A 25145-nucleotide genomic window follows, 5' to 3' on the forward strand; every position below is an offset into this window, starting at 1 on the left:
ACAGTGATGCCCATCACCACAATGTCTCTGTGTCTTTCACACAGAAGCAAAATGCTCTAGAATTTCTGGTAATTCCCCTTTTGAATAATACTTCTTGGTTGTGGGGTATCTTATATTTTAGGTAAGCGTATTTTTATTAGGTATTTATATTAAGTTCATTTTGTTTCAGGATCTTTGTTGTGGAGCTGGTTGTGAGGCTTAAGGCAAGAGAAATCATCGCCTTAGTTGATTTGTGTTACTCTTAGAGAAGAAAGGTCTCCTCAGAGAGGAGAGCTCTGAGGCATTCTCCAAAGGCATGAGACAGTCATGGGATTTGTTGTGTCACTAGAGGAGTTCATTGCATGTGTGAGTGCATCACACAGAGCCTGCTTTGCTCTGAGCTGTCACACCAGTTGTCTAGAGGGCTTTGAACCACTTTAACCCAGTGCAGGGCACCCATCACGAGGTTCTCCAACCAGCACATGGTCTCTGCTCTCATCCAGCTCTGAGACATTCCATTGATTTGAGCCCAGCACTGGAGCATTCCACTGACAAACCTTGAAACATACTGGACAACACAGTGGCTCCTTAGTTTAAAGAATTTAACAAAGGCTCATGAACTTTCAATGATGTATTTCACTATGTTTAATTTCCTGTAGACACATGGTAGTGAAACTCCTGCTAAATGTAATGACACAAGGAAAACTAGTGCAGGGAAACATCTAAGTGAAGGCATCAAACTTGGAAGAACTGAGACTGTGGTTTGTAAAACACTCAGCAGACTGAAATAAGTATCTTTTCTTTTGTACTCCTTTTGTCCTATTCCAAGAACCAGGCTTCGTTCTGCTCAAGATGGAGCAGCAGCTGAGTAAAAGCAGTTAAGAAAGTTATGAGCCTGTAGTTCATCGTGTTTGCAGACAGTTTTGTATTTTGGGGCTCTCAGCTGATGAATCAGCTTGTTCCCTTTGGGAGCTGCTACAATCCCTCTGCTGATTAAATTCTGCTGGTTTTATGTGCATGAGCTGTAGTAATCTCTGCTCCATTCTCTGCGCTAATGACTGTTCCTAGTGCCAGATCCCACTGATTTGCTGCTGAAAACAGTTCATTGATGGGCAGAAGCATCCCTGATGCTCCTGTGGAAAGCTTCCTGGAGCCTCAGGCTGACTCTGCACAACCTCCCGTGGCCTCCAGTGAGCTCAGCCAGGCCGGCAGTGGCTCAGCAGTGAACAGGCAAGGCTCATTTGTATTGCTAAAAGCTCTGGATGAGAGCGAGCTCAGATCAGGTCTAAGATCAGAGTAACTGCTGGGCTCCATGGGACTACTCAGGCTAAACGAGATGAAGATGTGGTCCAAAATGTGTCAGGCAGCCTAAGGAGGTGCACTTGATTTTGTGTTTCAGTGCTGGAGTCTCAGCAGGGGCAGCAAGGCTAATTTACAATGATACTTTCCACTGGGCTCCACAGGTCCCATGCAGGGCTGATCACTGACTTTGGCAGGTTATAGTCAATTTCTCAGCAGGATCATGTGCAAATGCCCAGTAATTCAAAACTGATTTTGTATAAATAACACCCAGCTTTGTGTACTGGTTGGCAGTATCTTGTAAATCCATAATGACAGCAGAAGGCAGCTACTGAAGCAGTGTCAGGTTGCACACTCATTTGTTTTCATGAACTCACTGTTTCCTTTCAACAACGCACACAGTCTGGAAATGAGTTGTGTAATGAGGGAGAATGTGTGAGAAGCTCTCTCCACAACTCATGCTTTTAGTCAAATCCTGGGAGATCTCAGCCCAGAGAAACCAAGGTGCCTCTGGGTGCCCGTGGGTTGAGTAGATGAACATAGGGCAGGCAGAGAGCCCTGCCTGTCTGCACTGGGCACTGCTGGCACAGGGGAGGCTCTTGTACCTGCAGGAGAGGTAATGAGGAGCGGCAGGAAAGCAGTTCCTGCTGCAGATACGGTCTGTGCTGCACATCTCACATAGAATGTTTACAGATTTGATAAACAGCAGGCCTGCTCCTGCCCTTCCTTTTTGGAGGCTGTCTGGTTTAGCAAATCTGTTAGGGATGTCCGGCGGCCTATTGTAGTTCCTCCTGACATCCCGGGGAAACAGGCACATCCCTCCGGCTGGCATGGACTCGTCCTCCATTTGTCCTGCAGGTAGGAAACTTTCTTTGTGTTCAGGCCTGAAAATTGGCCAGTAAGAAAATCATGTTGCCAAGTGCAAGGGAAGGAGGTATTGTGGCCACAGTTTTGGACGCTGTGACCCAGAGCAGCTCTCTTGAGTGAAACGGGCTCTGTGTCTGTTTGTTGAAACAGTTTGCTCAGTGCTGTCCCTGTCCCTGTCCCTGGATAGCACCAGGGGACAGTGACCCTGCCACGGTGGTTGCAGACGTGTGAAGTGCAGTGACAGTAAGAGCACGGTGACGTTTTGCTGTTTAATTGCAAATCCACTTAAGGTCTGAGTAAACTTCCCTGTAAGGGCTTCTGCAGCTGTGGCTTTCCCCGGGCTGTGGGCTGCTGCCGGAGAAACCCCACGCTTGTTTGTTGATGGTTTCAGAGACACTCGAGCGATTGCACTTCTGGGGCTGTGTGGGAGGGACGGGCTGTCCGGGCAGCACCTTGGGATGGGACACTGTGGTTTGGAAATGCCACAGGGGAGCACTCTGTGCACACCCCCTGTGACCAGCACGGGCAGTTTGGGGAAGGAGATGACCTGAGGCCTCTGCTCACCAACCACCTGAGGCAGGAGGATGCAGAGACTGCTGGAAGGCACCTGCCTCCCTTGCTGTCTCATGCTGATGGGGAGAATTTCTCCCCTCCTGGCTGATCACATAGGTTGGGGTGTGTAGGGAAGGGAGAAGGTGCTCCTTTGTCCCAGGTTCTGAGTGGCGCAGGTAGCCTGAAATGGCAGCCCAGTCTCTTGAGGAGATTTCACACCTAAGACAAGATACCTTCTAGCTGTGACTCCCACTGGCTTCTCGACTGGAAAAATAGCAGAGTACGAGCTTTGCCATTCTGGGGGCTCTGTTGGCTCTTCCCAAGGAAGAGCTGATAACCAGGATGTACTCTGCAGCAGGAGACTTGTCCCACTCTTGGAAACTGGCTGCGCCCCTTAAGCAAAAGATATTCCAAAGCTGGTCATTAGTGAGTCCTTGTCATTGACCTAAATTCCCTAGTTTGTCAGCTTCTCCAAAACTGGAGACAAAGCAACAGACAAGTGGGGGCAAAGGCAGGAACTGTGCAAGTAAGCACGTACTATAGAAAAATGACATGTTGGGGGGGAAAGGAACCCCTTCCTGGAAAAACAGTGCAAGACACTGCAGTGTTCCTCTTCCTGGCTTTCCCACAGCTGCTGTGGAAACACAAGGATGTACAGCAGAATAGTAATCAAGGGACTTGGTACTCTGTGAAACTTCTGCTCCTTTCGGCAGGCTGAATAGATTTCTCAGAATAAGAGACTTCCATTAACCTGTGCGAAATGGCAAGGACTTTTGGAAAAAGCTAACGGCAGTGCTGATGACAGGCATTCTTTTAATTGATTTATTTGTTTGACTCACAATGGCTGTTAATGCAGTCCTGAAAGGAGCCAAGTTTAGATAGGGCTAGTGTCAGCCAAGGGCCTCTGGGACCTTTGCTTATTTCTCTTTGAGATGTTCCAAGGCATAAGCTGACAACAGGAGTCCTGATTTGTTCCTATAAAAATCAATCAAATTAAATATGCTTTCATTCCCTTTCCAAGCTGTCGCTGTGATCAGGAAGTCTCCCTGTTACAGAAACCATGACCACATGGCTGTGGTGATACATGCAAGCCCTGTGAATATATATCTTTATGCCAAGTGTGTTTATGTGTTTTACTCCTTACTCCCACTGTGTTTGTCTTAAAAGCTCCTAAGCTTATGAGCTAGTGAGTGGTATCTCTGATTTACTATCAATATAATGCTTGGTGTGTTAGGGCCCTGCTGGCTTACTCAGAAGAGCGACTGTTCTTTTAGCAGTGCACATCATTGACAGGGAAGATGCTTAGCACACCTGGTAAGCTGCCAAAGGATGGAGTCTCCTCGCTGCAGGAAGACCAGGGGGAGAGGGGAATGAGGTGGGCACCTGTGTGTTTCCCCTTTCAGAGCAGCAGGCTCAGCAGGCCTGGCAGCACGGCGTGTTCTGCCTGCCAGGATGGGATGGGGACACCCCGGTGCTCACAGGGACTGGGCAGAGCTTCAGGCTCTTTGTGGATGGAGGCTGTGCACTCCAGGGACTTCACAAAGCACCACTCCCTATTCCATAGCTAATCCTCTACCTACTCACGTCACCTTCTCAGGGAATAAGAAGCTTTTTTATGGGCTCCCACCCACGGAGGCCAAGTGAAGATGCTGCCATAACCCAACGAGAGACATATGGTGCTACTTCAAGTCTGTTTTCATCAGCACTTTTAAGCTCATTGGGAAGGGTTTCTTCTCTGTGCACATTCTCCATGATTGACAGGGCAGGAATTACATGGCACATAGCAGATCCTTTTCATAGAGGGACTCACTTGCTAGCACAGCTGCTGTCTCTTGCATATTTTGTTTCTCAAAAAAAACTTCATGCTGAAAGCATCCATGAAAGTAGCAAAATAAACCTCCCCCCATACTTCTGAGGTGCAGGAAGCACAAACATTAGGCCCATCATCCTTAGGGTCCCCAGCTCTGGAAAGAGCCAGATTTCCTCCTCTTCTGGTGGGAATTGCAGGATGTCAGGAGCTTGCGTGTTTGGATCCTTTGGATGGAAAACTGAACGTCCGCAGAGCGAATTTCATGGATCAGTGGAAACTTCAGAGTTTTGTCTTCATCTTTTTAGAGGCTTGCAATGACAAAACCCAAACTGTAGTCAGCACCTGTCTCATGTTTTCCATATTATTTCTGTAATGTGTTAGGACAGATTTGCATGTGAAGAAAACATTAGTGCAGCACTGAGTTCTCATGTGCCATGTGATGGCTGAAAGCCACTGCTGAGCTAATATTTTCTTTACATGTAATTCTGTTCTAGCTCACTACAGAAATAACGGCATCTATGGATGACACTAAATGTTGCTTCAGCTAAGATTAGTCTTCTGTAATGGTTGGAGATTATTTTGTTTATACCAGTAGGTAAATTTGTGCAGTAAATTTGACCTGCTTTCTTCCAATGAAGCCCAGCCAAGCTTTCTAAGAAAGATATGTTAACATTTAACAGACAGTGAAAACTAAATGTTAACATTTTCAAATCACTGAGTAACTTTGCAGCTAATCCCTTTTCTTAAATGGGACTTTTTGGGGATTGCTGGCTCCTACACTTGCTGTGTCACTTGAAATGGCCCTTTTATGGCATTCATTTTGCTTAGCCTTGCTGGGTGTCTCCTCAGGCATCCTAAGGTTCTCCTAATGTAGCTTTCTTCTCTCTCACTCTAATGGGATTTTGACAACCAGCCCAAGAGTTTGCTTTAAGACAGAGGAATCTGTTTCTGAATGTCTTCTATAAAATTTATTGGAATTTCATTTTTTTTCCTACACATAAAAGCCCAGGTCATGCATAGCCTGCACAACGGCTCCAAGTAGTTCAGAAAGCTGATTCAGTATGAGGTCTACCAGCCTCACAAGCAAGTGCCTGTGATTGGCTTTTAAATCAGTGTTTGGGCAGCAAAATTCAACTTGCTCTGCAACAGGATGCTCATCCAGCAGTGCCTTTCAGCATGAATTGGTGCAGGTACATTCAGAAGTTGTGGGTCTCCAGCTGTAAGTTTCAGTCTGGGTGCATGCACTGTGAATGCACTGGGAATTGGTGGAAGCCTTTGGAAAATGCAGGCTGCAGCTCCTTCTTTCCCAGGCACAGCTCAGCCCAGAGCTGCTGTCACAGCTGTGTGCCTGTGGAGATCCTCATCGCTGCTGTCAGCCATGGATGCATTTACAGAGTGGTTTCTGACCTTAATTTCCCAGAGATGGGTAATACTGGAGTCAGGAGCTGCTGCAGGCTACTAAAACCCATGTTAGACTCTTCCCTCTCTCAATATTTATTTCAGCCTTTTCATACATTTCAGCCATGAAAAGAAAGAGGTGATTTTTCTTTTTTTTTTTTTTTTTGTAGTAAAGAAAGTTCTTTTCATTAATGACATGGGAAAAGGGACAAGCCAGTAGAAGGAATTCAATTCTTCTTTTAGATGTAAGATTTGTTGCTGGTCAAAACACAAGGATTGCTTTTGGAAGGAGAAATTAGGGGGTAAAACAACAAGTGCTTAGCACTTACAACTACTTCTTGTAAGCAGTACAGTGTAGTATCTGATCAGTGCTACACAACAGGAACTTCATTAGCATTCTGCACTGTTGTGGTTTTAAGTAATAGTAAAGCATCCCTCGTCTCTGTGAAAGACAGAGATGTGCTCAGGAGGGACATGCCTGCAGACATTTTAATGAGTTAGATTCTAAGGACAGAATCAGGTTGTCTCTTCACTGTTTGCTTCACACACTTGATTTGCAGAGATGTTGGCACCTGGGGCTGCTGTGGCGTGGACCTCGCTGAACTGATGTGAGTTTTTCCCAGGGTTTCATCCTTGACTTTAAATCTTGTACTTGGCATTTTGGACAATAGGGTTCCTGTACTGTGCAAAGCAGAGGAAGGACTCATGGGGCACACAGTCTTTGCTGTCACAAAGCTCCCTGCAGCCACAATGAGGACCAGTATATCTACACCAGGAGTGACCAGCACAACATTTTGGTCGAATGGCTGTGATAAGGACATGACACAACTCTTTCCTCCCACCCCATCAGCATTTGCAGAAGGGGCTGTTTAGCAAGGGCTAAGCAATGGCAGCACCTACCTTCAGCATCAGCTCCTTCTCCTCCCCCTTCGCTTCCTGTCCCTTTGCCCTTGCTTGGGCAATTCATCTGCAGCAAGATAGAATCAAAGAACCCTCTTCCTTTGCTAAACAATTTGCTCCTTTTGTTAGGGTCAGATAAAACGCTGATAAAAGCTGTTGTAGCTCCGCTGAAGCCAGCAGGAGCGTGCTGCAGGTTTGGCCCTTGATCGTTTTTCTTTGCTGTGCTCACTCCTGCATGTATCCAGTTACATCTTGTGGTAAATCCAACCTTAAGCTGAATTAATGAACCAGAGGTGCAGTCCCTCTGGGGAGGGTTCACAGGTACAGTGCCTCAGAGCCTTTGGAGACAGGAGGTTTGTAAATGGAAAGTTCTGCAGGGAGGCTTTTTGGAAGCTGCATTTCAGGGTTGGGTGCTTTTCTCTCATTTCTTGCTCAACAATTTCTGATCCCTGCCACTCAGGAGAAGGGTAGGAGCCAAGGCTGGCCTTCAGCTCACCACTGAGCCTTGTTGGTTGCAAACCTGCATTTTGGGAAGGAAGGCGTAGGATTAGTTTTTACCCCATTGAGTTAAATGCGTTCAAAACATTTTCATTAAAGGGGGACTTAAGTACAAGCCCAGGGGTACCTCTCAAAAGAGGGGAGACCAAGGCTCCAAGAAGAGGTGGGAGGAAGGAGGAGGTGAGCAGCCTCCTTCTCACCATGTGGACCATAGGACTTGCTTTGCTGGCAGCTGCAAGCTCCATTAGTTATCCAGGGGTATCCTCCCACTGCAGGCAAGGTACAGAGCAGCCAGTTGGAGAATTAGCAACGTGTCCAAATGTAATATGGTTGCTATTATGGGTAATATATATTTAACACTCTGCAGGGACCGTTTAAACCTGCATCTGCAGGAAGGGGAAAAAAGTCAGGTTTGCTTTCTTGGCAGACTGCAGATGAGAGAGTCCAATCTATAATCTCTCTTGGTATGTTTTATGTGGGTGGGTTTTGTTAAATTACAGGCAAAGTTATTGCACCCCTAGGCTACTCACATTAAATGCTTCTCCAATTTTAGCAACATTCTTTCCAGGCTCAGCTACATTTGTTTTTGTCTTCTCTATGGCAATTGATGAGCTCAGTCTGAAATGTATAACTCCACGGGATCTCCTGTTATATATTTCTTCCCCAGCTGTAGCTGAATCGGTGCAGTGTAATCCAATGACTTGTTGTAATGCCTAATGCTTTCTTTAATACATTCCAGATTAAAGGAGTCAGCAAAGTTTACAGATCCAAAGTAATAAATTTAAACAATAATAATGGCAAATCCAAAACCATGGTTATGTCTTGAAAATGCTGGGCTTTTTTTTTTCCTCATATCTTTTCTGGTCTGGCTAAAGTCTGTTTTTAGGAAACTGAACAGGACAGATAAAAGATGATGAGACAAACAACTTAATCCCTTAATAATGTCAAGTGGAAAATCCAACAACAGATTGGCAAGAAACTGTAATAACAACTGCTAAGTGACCCTTACTGAGGACTAAAGAACGGGTTTTAAAGGCTGAACTTGGGACATAATTAGAGATGAGCCTGAATCAGTGCCCATAGGCTCAAATATTTCTTTGAACTCTGAAATGGAGCCAAATTCTTTTTTTTTTTTTTTTTTTTTTGAAATCCATGCCTGTACAGCATCATCTTAGCTGCACTGAGGCCAGTTCAGCATCATCTCATACCTTGTACTGCCCTGGGAACCCACACCAAATGACCATGAGCCACCCCAGGGTGGTATTCCCACCTCTAGGTGCTGTTGCAGATGGAGTGTGGGATAACAGCTGGTGTGCAAAGAAGGGATGGGCAGTGCCTCCAAGTGGGAGGAGAAGAGATGAGCATTCCTGCATTGACCTTTCAGTCCCAGCATCTCACCTTGCCAGGGACCCCTAAACTGTAAATAGTCTTGGGCTGCCATTAATAGATAGACCTTGAAAGCAAGGCATGTGGTCACAGGAGTAGGAGGCACTTGGAATTGTAATTGCCAGAGCAGCTTCAGAAAGAGGGTGTAAGTTATTATCTCTCCTTGGAGCCATATTTACTTAGAGCTGACAGCCCTCCACCCTGGGGTTCCTGGGAGGAATGTCTTGCTGGGGTGGAGACCAGGGCTGCCAGAAAGGAAACAAAGGAAAGAGATTTTAAAACGGTGGCTTATCTCTATCCACCTGAATTACTGTTGTATTTTAAAAGAATATGGGAAAAAGGATTGTTTGAAAAAGCCTTGACAAGTGTACTCTCCCAGCTCCATTGTTTTAACCATCTCCTAGGAATTTGTGTATAAAATGTTCTCAATTCAGTTTATCTCTGCTTGACAAATCCTGTGTTTCCCTTCCGTGCTTTTAGTGGAGTGGGAACTAACCTTGATCTTTTTGCAAAGCAAACAGAAGCTGGATGTCACATTCCCACTTTCACACACAAACAGTGCGTGTCACAGCTTTTGAGCAAGATGTACAGTCACCGACAAAAAATTGTGTAAAGTTCATATTCAAGATGAGCTTTTAGAAAAGCAGCTCCAAATTGAACCAGGCTCTCAGAGGAGGGAGCAATTGGTGTTGTCTGGCTCTCGTGGAAGCCACCTTGCTCAGCAGGTTAAAACAAATGGTCTGAAGCCAGGACTGTAGCTCAGCTCCTCCATTAGCAGCCCCTCATCTATGTCTCATCTTGAGGAGAAAAGACTTGGCCTCTCTCCTCAGGTCTCTGTTTCCTCATGTTGCCCTGTGTTGCTGGATTGGCTTTTCTGAGCCAAGGGAAGCAGCAGAGGAGTCCAGGTGGTCACAAGTGACCAAAGCATTGACCAGAGGCTGGGCTGGTAATGAGAGGGAAAAGCAGAGGTAGCACGATGCCACCTAGTCTGTTATTGTCCTCCCCATGTCATACATCCCAACCAACTCTGGTATTTGGTTTTTGAGCATTTGAGCAGCTCAGGAGGCAGTTCCAGATTCCAGGTTTGTTCCTGTGGATGGGAACCCTTCCCAGAAGGGAGAAAGCTCAGAGGAGCCTGTTTAATATAGGCTGATCTCATGCTTGAGCATATGCAGGAGTTGACCTTTCAGTGCTGAAATAAGAAGTGATGGGAATAGAATAAATCACAGTGTTGAAAGAAAAGCCAAGGAGCTCAGAGATGCTCCTCAGGAGAAGGAATCAAGGTAGGGAGGCTGAGAGCCACAGAAGGGCCAAATGACAGATTCAAAAAAGCAATCTTTCAGCAGTGAGTTTGATGGATCTTTGCAGAGCAAAGGCTGTTGAGATGAGAAGTGGGGATATGATGTGATGAGCCCAAAAAGTGAATTTTGTTTGGGTGGATAGGCTGGAAAGACTCTTTTAGGGATGCTATCCTGAAAAAAATCTGCAAGACCTACAGATAGGTTGGATGTGAGGACTGAAAGAGATCCAAGTTTTCCACTTACTAAAAGTTTCAGGGTAGTAGCAAAACATGCACAAATGGGAGCAGTAACATTTACACTTGCACTGCAAAGGCATAAATTGTTCTGTGAATCGCCTGGCTACAAAGAATCAAGCCTCTACATTGCATTGCAAGCCTCAGAGCTTTCATGTCTTGACTGAATCCAAATCTAAATTTTCTGTCACCTTGACAGGAGACAGCTCCAAGCCTCTGTGGTACATCCACTTCACCTTCAGGGGCCTGGCTTTGAATGCAGGATTTTTCCAAGAGAACCAAAACTCTAAGCACTCTCCTCATACCTGGAAGCCACAGCCTGATGAGGTACTCCTTCTGTGTGGTGGCCTCTGTTGGAGCCCAGCTCCCTGTTCTGCCTCAAGAGAGGGTGGCTCAGAGCTTTTTCAGAGCCCATCACTGCCTGGACAGAGGCTGGGGTTTGCCCTCCTGGCCTCCTCTTCCTCTTCTGTGTCCCCAGGGCAGTCAGAGCCTCAGAGCCAGACAAACCCTGGCAGGACAGGAGATTGTAGGAGCTGGCTGGATCTGGAAGAACAGTTTTTTGGCAGAGAATAGATTTTCCAGCAAATGTCAGGGGAGAGGGGGAGTCAAAATGATTCACAAATTCAAACACATTTTCTGAATAGTTCTGGCCTAGAAAAAAAAAATACAGAGGTGGGGGAAGAAGGAGGGATGTTAAAAATAGCAGTGCATGTCATTCTGACACTTTCAGAATGAACTGTTTCATTTTGGGGATGGTTTGTTTATGTTTTGCAAGTATTTGAAATGTAGATTTGATTCAAAAGGGCATTTTTCACTTAAAACTTGACCTCACCACTAAAACACATTGAAAGAAGAGAAGAGAAAAGGTTTTTTAGGACTTTCATAACCCAAAATGAAACACCTCCTTTTGCTTTGGCTCCAGATGAGACATTGTGGAGTTTTCCTTTTGCAGCCCCATGATCTTAGCTGTGTCCAGCCCAACCTGAACATTTCCTCTCCCCTAGTTTTTTGATTGAGCTCTGGTGTTAAAAAATAAATCCAGCTCCCACACTGGCCAATCCTTAAGTCTAATGCCATGGAGCAAGTACTTTAGTTTATTCTGAGGTCAACCACACATTGCTGTGATTCAGACTGAAACCTGTGGTATCAAATTAATAAGAGCTGTAGGTTTTGTAGATAACTGGCATCTTCCCCAGAAGATGCAGTGTTGAACCTCATTTAGAAAAATAACCCAAACTCCTGAGGCCCTGAGATCTGATCTAGAAATCTTCAGAGAAGCCAGAGTTTGCAGACAGCTGAATGACAGACTTTCACTCCCCTGACACTCACACTGGTCTCATTCAAGTGATTCATTAAAGGAAAATGAGCAAATAGCTGGTAATCACTTTGCTGTAGCCAAAACGTGCTGTGCCACAGAGTTCCCCAGGCAGAGGGGAAGGAGCACACATGTTTGCTGTACCATGAGCCATAGCTGAGTTTACTGTTCCCTGCTGTGTTTTCTGCCTGGCTGAGACACATTGTGCCATTTCCTCATCCCTTGGTGACTGAGTGGAGCCTCCTTGCCTGAGATTTACCTGCATTGTCTCCTGAGCCCTTCCTCTCTGTGCCTTGGGAGGGTTTGGGCACAAAAGAGGGGGAGCATAGATGCTACAGTGTGGGATGGCAAACTTCTTAACATCAGCCCCTTTGGGGCAGGGGCTATAGGAAAGATCTTTTCCATTCATGGGAAAATCCTGAGTTTCACCTGAAATGGGCAGATTTTTAAGCATTTTTCTGCCCTGCTGTAATATGAGCGTTACTGGAAGATGGATCTCATAATGTGGACAGGATACGGATATTTTTGTGATAGAGGAGAGGGGCTGGCAGTGGCTGAGCATCAGAGCAGGCTGTGCTCCCTGCTGGGATAGCTCTGATACTTTCTGTGGTGGCTCAGGGTCCCCCAGCAGTGGAGAGGGCAGGGATCAGTGCCTGTAGCAGGATGAGGAGTCAAGGCCAATGAGTGCATCAGCGATGCAATTCCCTCGATCATTTACTGTTCAAACACTGCCAACTCAAGCTCTCCCAGAAAACAATGAGGATTACCTTAAAAACTACCAAAAGTTTCAAGGTTCTTTGAAGTGCTGGTCTTGTTTGATTGTTTTCCTGGTTTCCATGCCTATTAAGTCGCACTCAGGACAATTTTTCAATCTGTTCTCTGTGAGGCAGAAGCCGAGAAATGTACTTTTTAAAAAAACCTGAAAACTCAAGAGTCTCAGCTACCTGATGATGCAGGAGCTGGGGGCTGTGAGAACAAGGCAGAGCTCATGTCAGAGCTGCAGGAGTGGGCAAAGGGCCTGTTGAAAGAGCTGCTTCCCTGGGTTGAGAGTAGGGCTGAGTGGAAAGAAAGGCCAGGAGGGCAGAGCGTGTAAGCCGATTCTGCCTGCCTGGAACAATCGGAGAATGCCAGCGCTCCCTCCCCGCCCCAGCTGAAACAAAAAGCCCATACACAACTAAAGCAAAATCTGCCTTCCTGTTTGTATGCCTGTCGTGAGGCCTGGGAGGGCAGGTGGTGTTTGACTCCTGCATCCCCACCAAAACCCAAAGTCCTCTCTCTCCCAGCTGAATGCAGAGGCAGGGGTGCAGGAGGAGATACAGGTGGTCACTGAAGAGCGAGGACTGTACAAACTGCACAAGAGGGCTCACACTCCTTCCCTGCTGATAGTTCATATAAAACACAATTTGAGAGCTAATTACTTTTTCTACTTGTAGAAGTGATTCACAGGTTTTTGACACAAGCAGCTGCCAGGAGATGGGAGTACAGCTTTGATTATGTTAGAGGAGGCAGCGACTTTCGGAGTGAGCAACTGCATTTGGACAGTGTGTGGAAGGTTGTATACATCCGTCAGCAAGGAATCTTAGGCTGTGATAGGTCCCAGAAAATACCAGGCAGGGTTGCTGAACCATCCCAAACCACCTTGTCATTGAATGGTGCAGAGGTGCTGTGTGAAGTGATGCCAAGCATTCTCTAGCAGCTCTAGTGGTGTTTGGATTTCAATTTACTCTCATCAGATATGCTGACATGTTCCCCAGTTTGCCCTTGAGTTAAGATGCTGCAGTGTTCATTTTTCCCCCTTCCAGCTGACAGGAATGTGTCCTTGCTCCTCCATGGGGAGGAAAGCAAGAATACTCTTCTTTTTAGCATGCCCTTAGAGCTATTACATGTTTAAAGGGAATTAATCCTCAGAGCAAAGGCCAGGACACCTATGGAAAGCTTTCAGTTTGTTTATTCGAACTGAAATATGGTTGTGTGTGTGGCATTCCAGCTGGTGGGCTGTTCCCAGGTGCTCCATCTGCAGGGAGCACTGCAGTGAAATCACACCAAGAGGGCAGTTCTGAAGGCTGCCTACAACCTGCAGCTGGTCTTCTGGAGAGCGGATGCCTTTGGAAAGCTAGCTAGAACTCCTGATGGCGTAACAAACAGAATTAGAATATTTCCAGGATATAAAATTGAGGGAGGGAAGTGGCTTTACTGGCTATTGTCAGAAAACAGAGGTTTGCATAACAGCAACATTTTCCATATACTGGCGCAATGAAGTTCCTTGCTTGGGAATGAAATTGCAAGTCAGTTTTAGACAGCGTGGCCAGCTGTAACGTAGCACACATTGCAACACACATGCTGAATGTTATTACTTGGTGTCAGTGTTTATTGAAGCTAGCGGGGATTTGAGAAACCAGCTCTGGCACGGGAAACACTAACAATGTGATGGCACTTAATGTCTCAGAGAGTGTAAGAACTTTGGGGAATAAATTCTCCAAAGACAGAATACTTTAGAAAATACATGCTAATCCCTTTAAAACCCCTAAGACACTTTAATTTTCGTATTGGGTGATGATAAGCCACAGATTTCACCACTAATCTAAAAAAATACCCTGTGGTTTTTGGAAAAGCACGGGAAGCTCCAGGTGCAGGTTCAATGGCAGATTTTGCAGTGGCAGCTCCAGCTGATCTCACTGGAAAGACTTTATTTGCTGCTGTCTGCTGGTCCCTTGCTGTCTTCTTTTGCTACTGCAGGAACCAGGGTCGGCGAATTTGAACTACACGTCCCTGTCACCTTTATGGAGAAGGTTCAGCACTCTAGAACTTCAGTTTAGCTGCAAGACTGGAATCAGATTGAGCCAAATCAATTCTGTTGTATCTCTATTGAGTCTGGTGGGCTTGCACAATGGATAAATGTGACCCAGAGTAAGAATAACACCAACCACAGATGGCTGGGTTAAGTGTATTGTTTGTATTCATGGATAGACCATGGAGAGCTGCCTGCGTTGCAAAATCCCCCTCCCATCTGGCTCCTTCAAGGCATCTGAAATCACAGCAAGGGGAGACCAGCAACAAAATGTGGCACAAAGACTGAGTTTCCCCTGTGCTCAGAGATGTGGACCTGTTGGCAGTGGTGCATGGGCTCAGCTCACCAGCTGTGCTGAGCTGGCATCCCAGGGAGCAGGAGAGGTCACATTGCTGTGCCCTCTGATGGCAGTAAAGTTATAAATACATTTTTGGAGCAAAAATAGGAACCATCCGCCACAGCTATTTGTAATGACCTAAGAATAAAGTTAGATTTTGGAGTTTTTTTCCCTCTGTTTCTTAGCAGGGCTGCTGAGCTCTCCAGCAGAACAGGAAGTAGGCTGAGGAGCTGTTTGAGTAACCAGGGTCGTCAGTCAGATCAATGGAAAAAGCGGTTTGAGTACACTCTGTGAAAGTGCAGTCAACAATTTTGAAATTACTGCAGCTTCTCTTCCTAGGTCAGGGCTCTTGTTCATGCCAAAGGGACTTAAGTTACTACTGCTCTTTCTGTAAGCAAACAGAACATTTTGTTTTGATGATGTACATAATGTGCACCCAGGGGTGAAGCAGAAAGCTTTCCCTTGGTGTCCTTGGATCAGATTCCAGATGAGTTAGGAGATAATTTGATCAAGATCCTATGTAATTTTGAGATGTCTACCATGCTATTTGGAGGAAAAGTAAACTTGCATTTATTGGGAGTTGGGCATGCAGAGGTCAGAGTAGGTGAGGAGCAAGGGAGAGGTTAAGAGACAACATTTTGCAGTCAAGGAGGAAGATGTACAATTGTCAATCTCGGAATTGAGGCTGATCCTACATTTTAATGACGCTTGGAGCTTCTTTCATGTTTTGCAAGTTCAGCTGAGAACTGAATGCATGCCAAATGAATCTTTCAAGGGAAGTGGAGCTGGGTTGAAAATATCTCCAGCACAGATAATTCAAAGGAAGTGCAACTTTCAAAAAAAACCCATGTGAAATGGCTCTAAGAATCTACCTGTTTTTTCCTGTTTACTTTTTTTCTTTTTTCTCTTTCCTTCCCTTAGTCCTACATTTCACCTCTCCTCTGCCATCACAGGTCACCTGTGATGTCCTACATTTCACCTCTCCTCTGCCATCACTTTTTTTTGCCTTTAGTTGATCTCACAGAGGCATACAAAGGGTTTTCGGTCCCGTCACATGCTCCAGCTGGAACTAGAGCACGATTCCTTTCTGACACTATTTTCTCCAGGATTCTGTCAAGCTGAGCCTCAGACCCTCCCTGCTTTTTCGCTGATTGTCTTTTCAGCTGTCCTCCTCTTGCAACACTCCCGTGGCAGCGAGGCAGAGGCCGGGGCGAGCTGCAGAGAGGAGACCATGCCGTGAGTGCAGGAGCAAGGGGTGCCCAGCGGGATGGGGCGGGAATGTGCGGCGTGGGAGAGCAGGGCCGGGAGAGAGAGAGATAAGGCAGGCAGGAAGGGGAAAGGCAGGTGGAAAAGGGAAATGACCACGGGGGCCAGGAAGACTAAAGAGAATACAAGGGAAGCTGTGAAGCCATCTGGGAATCTGCTCTAGGCACGTGTAAATCCCACGCGTCCTTGGGGCGTCGCAGTGCGCGCAGAGCGAGGCCGGGCACGGCTGGGATGGCGGCGTGGAGCTGTGTGGGGTGAGCCCCTGGGGTGAGTGGGGACACGTGGGGACGTGCGGTGGTGGCTGTGGGGGCGAGGGGAACTGTGTGGGTGCTCCAAGGTGGGGTGCAGGGGTGGCAGAGGTGACACGGCTCTGCAGGGACTTGCCTGCCTATTGCCGCTCGTTGCTGTTCTTAACAACACTAAGGTTACCTTGAAATGGACTTATTTGCTTTGCCCCAGCAAAAAATACTGAGTTTTGGGGGTGATGAGGGCTGCCTTTAGGTGGAGGTGATGATGGAGCATGGATTATTGTGGAGCAGTGTCCCATGAGGATGAGGGCAGAGGTTGATGGAGCCGCTTTTATTTGGAGTTGTGTCCAGCTGTGTCGGGGTGCTGGGTGACGGCCAGAGATCAGGTGGAGAGGAGGGTGCTATGCGGTGGAGGCAGAATGGAAAGTTTGGGAGAAACTGAGTGCAGAATCTCATCAGGAGATGGAAAAGGAGCAAAGTGGAGGGGGAAAATAATGTGAGAAGTTGCATTGTGAAAAAGTAGTGGGAGAAAGCATGCAAGCGTTGTGCAAGGCTGACATGGAAAGGCAGGGGGAAGAGAGGAGAGCTTGGATAACAAGACTTTAAAAGTACTTAATGATGGATGGCTGGGATGGGATTTGTGGCAGATAGCTAGATCTGAGCCAGCCTCCCTTTGTGGGGAGAAACAGGCCCCTGCAGAACACAGTGTATGTGACCTGTCTGCACAGCATGAGAGGAGCTGAGGCTGGGCTGCCCTGTGACTGTAAAAGGAGTTAACTAGGATAGATGCAGTCATCTACATTGAACATGTCTAAAAATAGGTGAGATGAATTTCAGTCCAGAGGACAAAATGTTACAGTAAATGAGTACAAACAATCTCATGGTATCTAGCTGGGTTCTTTCATGTCTCCTCCATGCATGTGCATGCAGGAGGTGTGTGCCCAGTTTCAGGGCTTGTGCATGTGTGGGCACCAGCACAAACCTGGCTGCAATGTTCGTGTCTCACATCTTCTGTGCAAAAGTCCTCTGCACCTCAGATGCTGAAAAATGGAGCTGTGATGCTGGAGCAGGCTGTAGTTCCTCAGGTGTCTGCAGTTTTTATTGCAAATCATTCCTGAGAGCCTCAAGGAAGAGCAGCAAGATGTGTGCTGCATTTTCAGGGAGTGCTGCTGCTGACCCCAGCACTCTCAGCTGCACTGTGGGACTGCCTGGTTGTGTCTCAGCTCTCCTGGCTGCCTCTGCCACAGGTGTGGGGGTTACTTTGCTTTAACTCACACAGGGAGGCACCAGTGTGACAGGGAAGAACAGTCCCCGTCCCCAGTGGTGCCATTTGCCCCATGCCACCTTGCCAACTGTTCTGAAGGAGACCCAACTTCTTTCCCCTGGTGATGAGAGGACTGGCTGGAAAAGAACAACCACATCTCTGTGTGAACACTCTTGGGATGTGCCAAGAGAAGCCCAGGCAGATGCAGTCATTTAATGGGATCCCTCAGGGATGGATCTGGAGCCTGTCTGTGTTGGAGGCATCCTCTGGCTGCCCCAGCCAGCTCCCTGGAGCCCTGCTCTCCTTCCTTGTTCCAGTCCCTGTGCATGTCCTCATCTCCAAAATTAGGTCTGCAGGTCCCCTGGCTCATCTTTCAAACTCTCTGTGCAATTTACATGCAGAAAATGGCAGAAAATGTCCCCAAAGGCTGGGCAACAAGAGGATGGCACAGTTTGACTGAGCAGCTCAAGGTTGTTTGTAGGAAAAGCTGGGAATGTCTCTCTCTGCACCAAGAAGTGGCAGCATGCTCATGGAGTTTGTGGGTCTCTGCTATGGCCTGAGCTCATTTAACAGTCTCCACTGTGGAAGAGAAGAGAGTTTTAATTTAATGAGGGTGATGTTGGGCAAATGCTTTTAGTGCTTGGGTCTGATTAGTCGTAATTGAGCTCCTGTTTCCCTTAGTCCTTTACTGGAGGCTGCTCATTCTCATGCTGCGCATTTCCTCTGCCTGCAAAAGCACTTAGAGCAGCTTGGATCCCCAGGTCACATATTCTCAATATTTATGCCCCTTGAGTGGTTTTCCAGGGAAGCTCTTAATCTTACAAGTCAAGAAAAGACATGTATTTGTTAGAACCAATTCTAGCAAGGTGCAGAGTTCACTCCTAGGCAGCAGGTGGGTTAGAAAGTCTTATTTTTGTGCAATTAATTTTGTAAAAGCTCCCTCCCCCCTTCTCCATGCTTTCATTTTCTTTTGTGTCCTGGGGTCTCAGAACACAAAGGTTTCTAAGAGTAGGTGTGTGCCTTGAGATCACTTGCTGGTAATGCCCAGAGGAGCAGCACATTTCTATTTCCACATTCATGTTCGCTGTTGAAACATGTTGTCTCACCCCAGTAATTCTTTAAACCTGTTCAGAGGGGATCAGTAGAAACCCAGTAAGCCAGTTTCACATTACTGTAATAATTTCCAGATTATTTTGTTTAGAAGCCTGTGCGAAACATTGCTTCTTGCCTTCCTCTGTCACCCCTCAGGCTGAAAGTGAAAAGGTCTTGGTGAAGAAAACCGAGTAAGGAGATCAACAAAGTTTATATATGGAATTATTTAGCCTGCAAACTAATGAGTTTCGAGTGGAATATCTTAGGATCATTGCAAAAACTCTTCCATTCATTGCTTTCTACTCTACCCTGCCTGGTAAATCAACATACACTTTGTGAGATGGAATTGTGAGGATGTGCACACAGACTTGGAGAAGAAATTAGTGGGTGCCATGCAGAGCCACTCTGGGGAACTCCCTGCTGTGGGATGCTCTGAGCCCACCTGTGCCAAGGGGAGAAAGGGCTGGGGAGCAGCCCAGCCATCTGCTTGCAGCTTTGGATGGGCAGCCACATGTGGGATTCAGCAGGGACCATGAGCTGGACACTGGAAGGAACAAGATGGAATTTTTGCCCTGCAGCCTCCATGGGTGGGGCTGTCTGTGATGGAGAGAGGGCTGCAGAGGCACTGCCTGGCCCTTGGCAAAGGCCCACAGCTTTCTGAGGTGGTGTAAGGCTGTGCTCTGAATGAGAGGGCAGCTCGTCAAGTGGGTTCATCTTCCTGTGAGACAGGAGCACAGATGGGAGCAAACACCTGGAATGCACTTGCTGTGATCTGGGCCGTGGAGGCTCTGCTGCCCTTATAGCTGGAACTCTCAGTGACAGCATTTGCCCAGTTTCCTATTAAATGCAGCACCTGAGACAGTGAAAGCCTTAGGTTTTGTAGCTCCTTAGACCTCACATCACAAATGATGAGCCCCAGGTCCATCACACAGAACTGCACTAGCCCAGTGTCAGTCTCAGGCACCTCAGGAGCAGGACCCAAAAGGGCATGTTTTTTCTCCAAAGTTGGTGTGAACTCCCAGCATATGCCATGCAAAGCTTGCAGTGATCCCAATTGGCTGTTCCTGGAAGGGTGACATCAGCAGGGTGTCCCTGAGCATCTTGCACTGATGGACTTGGTAGGCAACATCTTCTCCTGCTGTGAAGTCTCCAAGCTGCCTCAGCTTCAGCCCAGCTCTCACTTTTACACCAGCTGAGGATCTGGCTGCCACCTCAAAAGGTTACACACAGTCTGAGCTCTGTTACAGAGCCCCACCCTTTTCCTGCAGCTTTAGTCTGAGGGGTAGTGCTGCTTGAGATGCGTTATTGTAACAGAAAATAAAGAGAAATGTGGAAAAAGGAGGCAGTAAGATACTTGGGTTAAGGCATGCTGCTGAATTTTTCAGCTAGGGAGGGGAAGAAGGTACCCTTTCTTCAGGAGGTGGTTTTAGGTTATATTTGTTTAAGCAAAGAGTGAAGTGTTTAGGCCCATAGGGCTCCTCCAGCTTTCTGCATGCTACATGAGCACTGCTTAGAGAGTGGGCAGCTCTGGCCCACAAGGGGTTTGTGTATGGCTGTGTTTGTCCTTTCAGCACAGGGAATTCAATCCTGCTCTGTGCCAGGAGGGAAACTCTGCTGGAGCATCACCAGCAGACCCAGGGATTGCTGGGTGGGTGTCCTTATGAAATTCAGCTGGACCTGACTGCCAGGAAGGTCTCAGGAGTGAGAAGAAGGATGTTGTTTGGGATTTGAGGCACATCATCAGGGTTTTCAGGCAGTAGCTGGTCCTTCATATTCCCTCATACAGGAGCTGTGCAGTTTAAATGTTGGAGTTGTTCCCCAGCTTCCCATCCACAGCCTGTGTGGTTCGTGTGGTGGGCCTGGAAAAAGCAGGATTTGCAGGTACATCTGGGTGATTGGTGCATGAGACACTGTGAAGGGAGAAACTGCTGCACCAGCACCACAACAAGGAGCTGATGGGCTGGAGAGAGCAGCCAGCTTGCAGTCCCAAGGCATCTGGGGGACCAACATGCATCATTATTTACCAGGGGAAGGCTTTACTGGGACTGCAGCCCCTGCTTCCTCTGTGCTCACTGCTGTTCCTTACCTTGTTTTGTGGATCTGGGTAGTCCAGGCAGTTCTGTTGGATGCTGCAATGTGTTGTGTGACATTAGGCTGCATGGCCCCATGGGAAGGGATGCTCTTCCAGTTCTTGAGCTCTTCTCTGCCTCTTCTCTGTGGTGGTTGTCTTTTTCTTCCTTGGTCCAGCAAAACATCTTCCTACATGTGGACCCTCTGACTCTGCCAGCTGACAGCCTTGCAGTTTCAGTCTGTGGCAGAATTCCCACAGAAATTCCCCACTCCTGCTGCACTGGGTTTTTCTCCTCCAAGTGGTGAGACTGGCTCTTTTTACCATGCCATCAAGCTGGGAGCTCTGCCAGCTGCCAGCCAGGCTCCAGTGCCTGCACACAGGCAGCACAGGACAACAGAGATTGCCTGCAGTGCCTGGCTGTGTGCTGCTGGGTTAGGCAAAGCACAGCATATCTAATCCTGTGGGAGTTTCATCCCTTTCTGTCAACAACTCCTTTCAATGATTAGCTCTCTGAATGTTAATAATCCACAATTTGGTTTGTGTGGGTCTTTTTCACAGGCCACCTCCCAAAGTAACTGCTGAAGGGCTAGACAGGTGAGGTCAGACATAAAAGCAGATCCTACAGGGGTGCATGACCACAGAGATGTACACAGCCTCATGCTGAGGGGAGCCCTTAACCTCTCCTAAAAGAAGAGAGAAGCAGTGTGTTTCCTTCTGCTGGTGGCAGGTTGCCAAGGTGAGCAGGTTAGCACTGATAAAAACATCTCTCTTTTCTACCCTCAAACGAGGCCTTATGGGTTTCCTCTTCAGATTGCACTTCTCTTGCAAACCCTTTCAGCTGGCCTGAGGTGCAGTAAGTGACATGCCAGGTGGAAGAGACCTTGGGAGGGTACTTGTGAGTGGCTTGAGGAGGAGCAGGGGCACCAGGGTGCACACTCAGGGATACACACCCAGAACCCAGGGATACACACCCAGAGACCTCCTGTTCTGCTACGGTGTTTCTTGGCATGGTGTTGCTTTTGCCATGCACCTGCTCAGTGTGCTCTGGCCACAGGGATGACAGGAATAACTTGCCAACACAGATGCCACAGCACACATGCACACACCACAGGCAGCACATCTGCACATGGAGTAGCCACTGTCACTGCCAGTGCTTGGACCTTCAGAGCTACAGATGTGAGCTTTTTGTCTGGGGAGAAGAACACGATTTGAGGAGGGGTTTACATGTCCTTGTGCTGTGGTGCAGGGTGTGGATGGGGACAGGAGCTCTTGGATCTCACTGATCAGAAGTGACATCCTCCCTCTCTGCTCCTGCTCTGGGATGTGAGTGCTTCCACCCATGCACTGACAAGTGCCTCAGTTGTATTTACACCCTGTGGACCAACTCCAAAACTTCTTTCAATTTTGCCTCCATTCTTACTGGAAAGCAATGCTCTCAGTGAAATTTGAGTTTTTTCAATAAAAAGACTATTAAAAAGAAGTCCTTCATGATTTTGTCCAATATTAAGGTAGCTTTTACTTTAAGTTTCACAGAAATCACAAACATCCCTAGTTGCTGTAATAATAGAAGTCAGAATAGAAACATGCTGTTTATGTGGGGAATGAGAAAGAGCTGGTGAATCTTTAAAACCAAGGCCCCTCTGTGACTCTCACCAATAAAACCTGTCCCAAAGAGCCTTCTCATTAAGAGGGGCGCTCACAAGCAGAGGCCTGCCCAGAAAGTCAGTGCTGCCAGTCTCCCTCTGAATTTGGTGCCTGGATTTAATGGCATTCATTTGCCAGGAAAATAGGGCAATGACAGTAATTAAAGGAAAAACAGAAAAGGGAAAAGCACAACAAGAATTAGTACAATGCTCAGGAAGAAAAATCCAGATCCAGAGAAGATCTGGATTGTTGCAAACCCTGGAGTGAGGCAGTTTGTCCTGCACTATCACCTCACATCAGAACAGTGCCCACTCCTGCTTCATGTCCCACCACAGCCTGGGGAAGGATGGCATGCTGGGCCCACAGGGATGCTCTGTTGCAGGAATCTCTCTGGGGAAGTTCAGGCTGCTAGGCTGGACCTACAGCACCTCCCTTAGCAAGGGACATCCTGCACTGTGAGCATCTGCCCTTGGCTTTCTCTGTTATCAGCAAGAACTCTCTGCCTGGGTTTTCTGGACACTTTGTTCCCGAAGCTGGCATTACAACCTGATGAGGTTTTCATCAAGTTTTCACCAAGCATCTGGGTAGGAGAAGCCAGGTGTCTACAAATGTGCTGTGCATTGAGGTGGGAACAGCCTGGGGTGGGAACAGCTTCATCCTTTGGAGGATATGGCAGGTCTGAATTTCCATAGCCTTGTCCCTGGTCCTGTGGCAGCCTGGCTGTGACCTTTGGGCCCTGCTGGGGCTCTGCTAAGCAGAACCACAGCATGAATCTGATCTGGCCCAGCTTCACCTGCTGGCCTGTCACCAGGAGGGATGGGCATCCCAGCCTTCCAGTGCCCCTACTCCATCAGGATGCCAAAGAAAAAGAAATTGCCCCAGGGACAAATGTGCTGGGTCTTGGCTGCTGAGTGTGGTTGCTAGTACCAGGGCCCTAGCATTTCTTCCCCGGAGCTGGATTTTTTTCCCTGAGCATTGTACTAATTCTTGTTGTGCTTTTCCCTTCTCTGTTTTTCCTTAATTACTCTCACTGCCCTATTTTCCTGGCAAATGAATGCCATTAAATCCAGGCACCAAATCCAGAGGGAGACTGGCAGCATTGACTTTCTGGGCAGGCTCCTGAGGACTCTGCAACCTTTTTATGAAACTCCTTTGGTGGAAGCAATTTGGCTGCTTTTGTCAGTCACTTCTGCCTGCAGCCATCACCAGTGACTTGCCTCTCTCAGGATTTAGACAATCTGCCTCTGAAATGCAGAAAGTTTTATTAGAAGTTGCACATTATACTATAAGGTCTTGGTAGTAACGTGCATCATCTTTTAATCTCTTTTATTGCACAGGATGTACCACAAATAGGCCCTGATTCCTGTTTACTTTAAGCATTATCTCAGCATTACTACACAGGCTTTCCTGATTATATCTCCTCCTCTGTCACAGCCTTTCCAGATTTTTAAATCTTTTGTATTTAATACACCACACAAGTCAAAAGTTGGATTTTATAATCAATAAAACTGATATACAAACCTTTCCAACAGAAAAGAGCTGGACACAGTTTTTTTTTTTTGTCCAGGTAAGTGAAGAAGTGGGTATGGCCCCACAGTGACTGCAAGCACTGGAGAAGCTCCCCTCCTTTTTGGGAGCCCCTGTGGAGGAACAGAGTGAGGGGCAATGAAAGTGGAGCTTTCCAGCAGCTTCTGCCAGCTGATTTGGGACTCTCTGTACTTTTGTTGAAATGTCACCCACCAGGCTTTCTGCCCTTGGTTTTGTGAGCACATTTGTGGCTGTGCCAGGGGCAGGCATGGGAGCTCTTTGTTGGGAGTTGTGGGGTGCAGCCCCCTGGCTGGGGACAGCAAATATTCTCTTGCTTCCAGGGCTCACATCTAGGTGGGAATAATCATGTCACAGGCATCCCTGAGTGCCCAGTTTTAGAAATGAGGAAGGCCTGGCAGAGAGGTCAGCCTTAAGCACCCACTTACCTGGGTACCCCTGGTTTGTAGCCCATTTTGAGGCTGGCAAGGCTGAAGCTGAAGTGCAGCTTTTGGTTCAGACAGTGCTTCATGCTCATAAACACTGCAGGAAGGGTCCTGGCCCTCCACACTTCAGTGGCCCTCAGGGAAAAAACTCTGGCTTCAGTGAGCACATCCAGTGCCTGCTTGTCAGGAAAATTAATCCACAAACACCCCAGGTTTATGTCCAAAAAGGAGACAGAGGAGTTTTTTTTTTACTTTATTTGAATAAAGGGAGAGGCCATGGGGGATTCCCCTGGGTTCTTTCAAATTTTTGGAGGACACAGCCTCCCTTTTTATCCCAATTTCCTGGCCGCATTTCCCTTCTCCCTTTCCCCATTGGCTGAGGTCCTTGAGAGGTACAGACTTCCCAGAACACCTGATACCAAAGATATTTCCCTCTAATATATAACCCTCCCTTTTAATTTTTAATTCTTATGGAATTTAGGGTTTTTTCTTCCCCATTGTTTCTTTCATCTTTCAATGTCTAATTTCATTATCAGCAAACTTAAAGTTTATTTGTAAAAGCAAATATCTTTTTCCATTCATCAATCAGTGGAATCCTTCCCATTGTTTCTTTTATCTCCCAGTGCTGGTTTCATCTACCAGCAGACCCAAAGCTTATTTGTAAAGACAAATCTGCCATTCCTCTCATGCTGGAGCACAGAGCACTTCTGAGAGCTCCCCTTTCCCACCACTCAGCCCTTGGAGTCACACCACAGTCTCCCAGGCACACATGGCCCTCTGTCAGGCAGCCTTTAACATGACTCTGTGACTCTTTTTTGTTCTCTCTCTTATTTATGGCTGTAAAGTATGTTTCTTCCAGGCCAGCAGAAAACAATATGCGATTCAGTTTGCAGTGGTGCATCTAATTTACAGGAACTGGCTCCTTGC

General features: G+C 47.1%; 1 protein-coding gene across 1 annotated transcript in view; it reads left to right on the plus strand.

Annotated features, from left to right (window-relative positions):
• The window catches only part of ITPKB (inositol-trisphosphate 3-kinase B), a 67184-nt gene that overhangs the window by 3053 nt on the left and 38986 nt on the right, over positions 1–25145 (plus strand). The gene's annotated exons all lie outside the window — the stretch shown is intronic.

Source organism: Molothrus ater, chromosome 3 (genome assembly GCF_012460135.2).
Source record: "Molothrus ater isolate BHLD 08-10-18 breed brown headed cowbird chromosome 3, BPBGC_Mater_1.1, whole genome shotgun sequence".
Lineage (NCBI taxonomy): Eukaryota > Metazoa > Chordata > Aves > Passeriformes > Icteridae > Molothrus > Molothrus ater.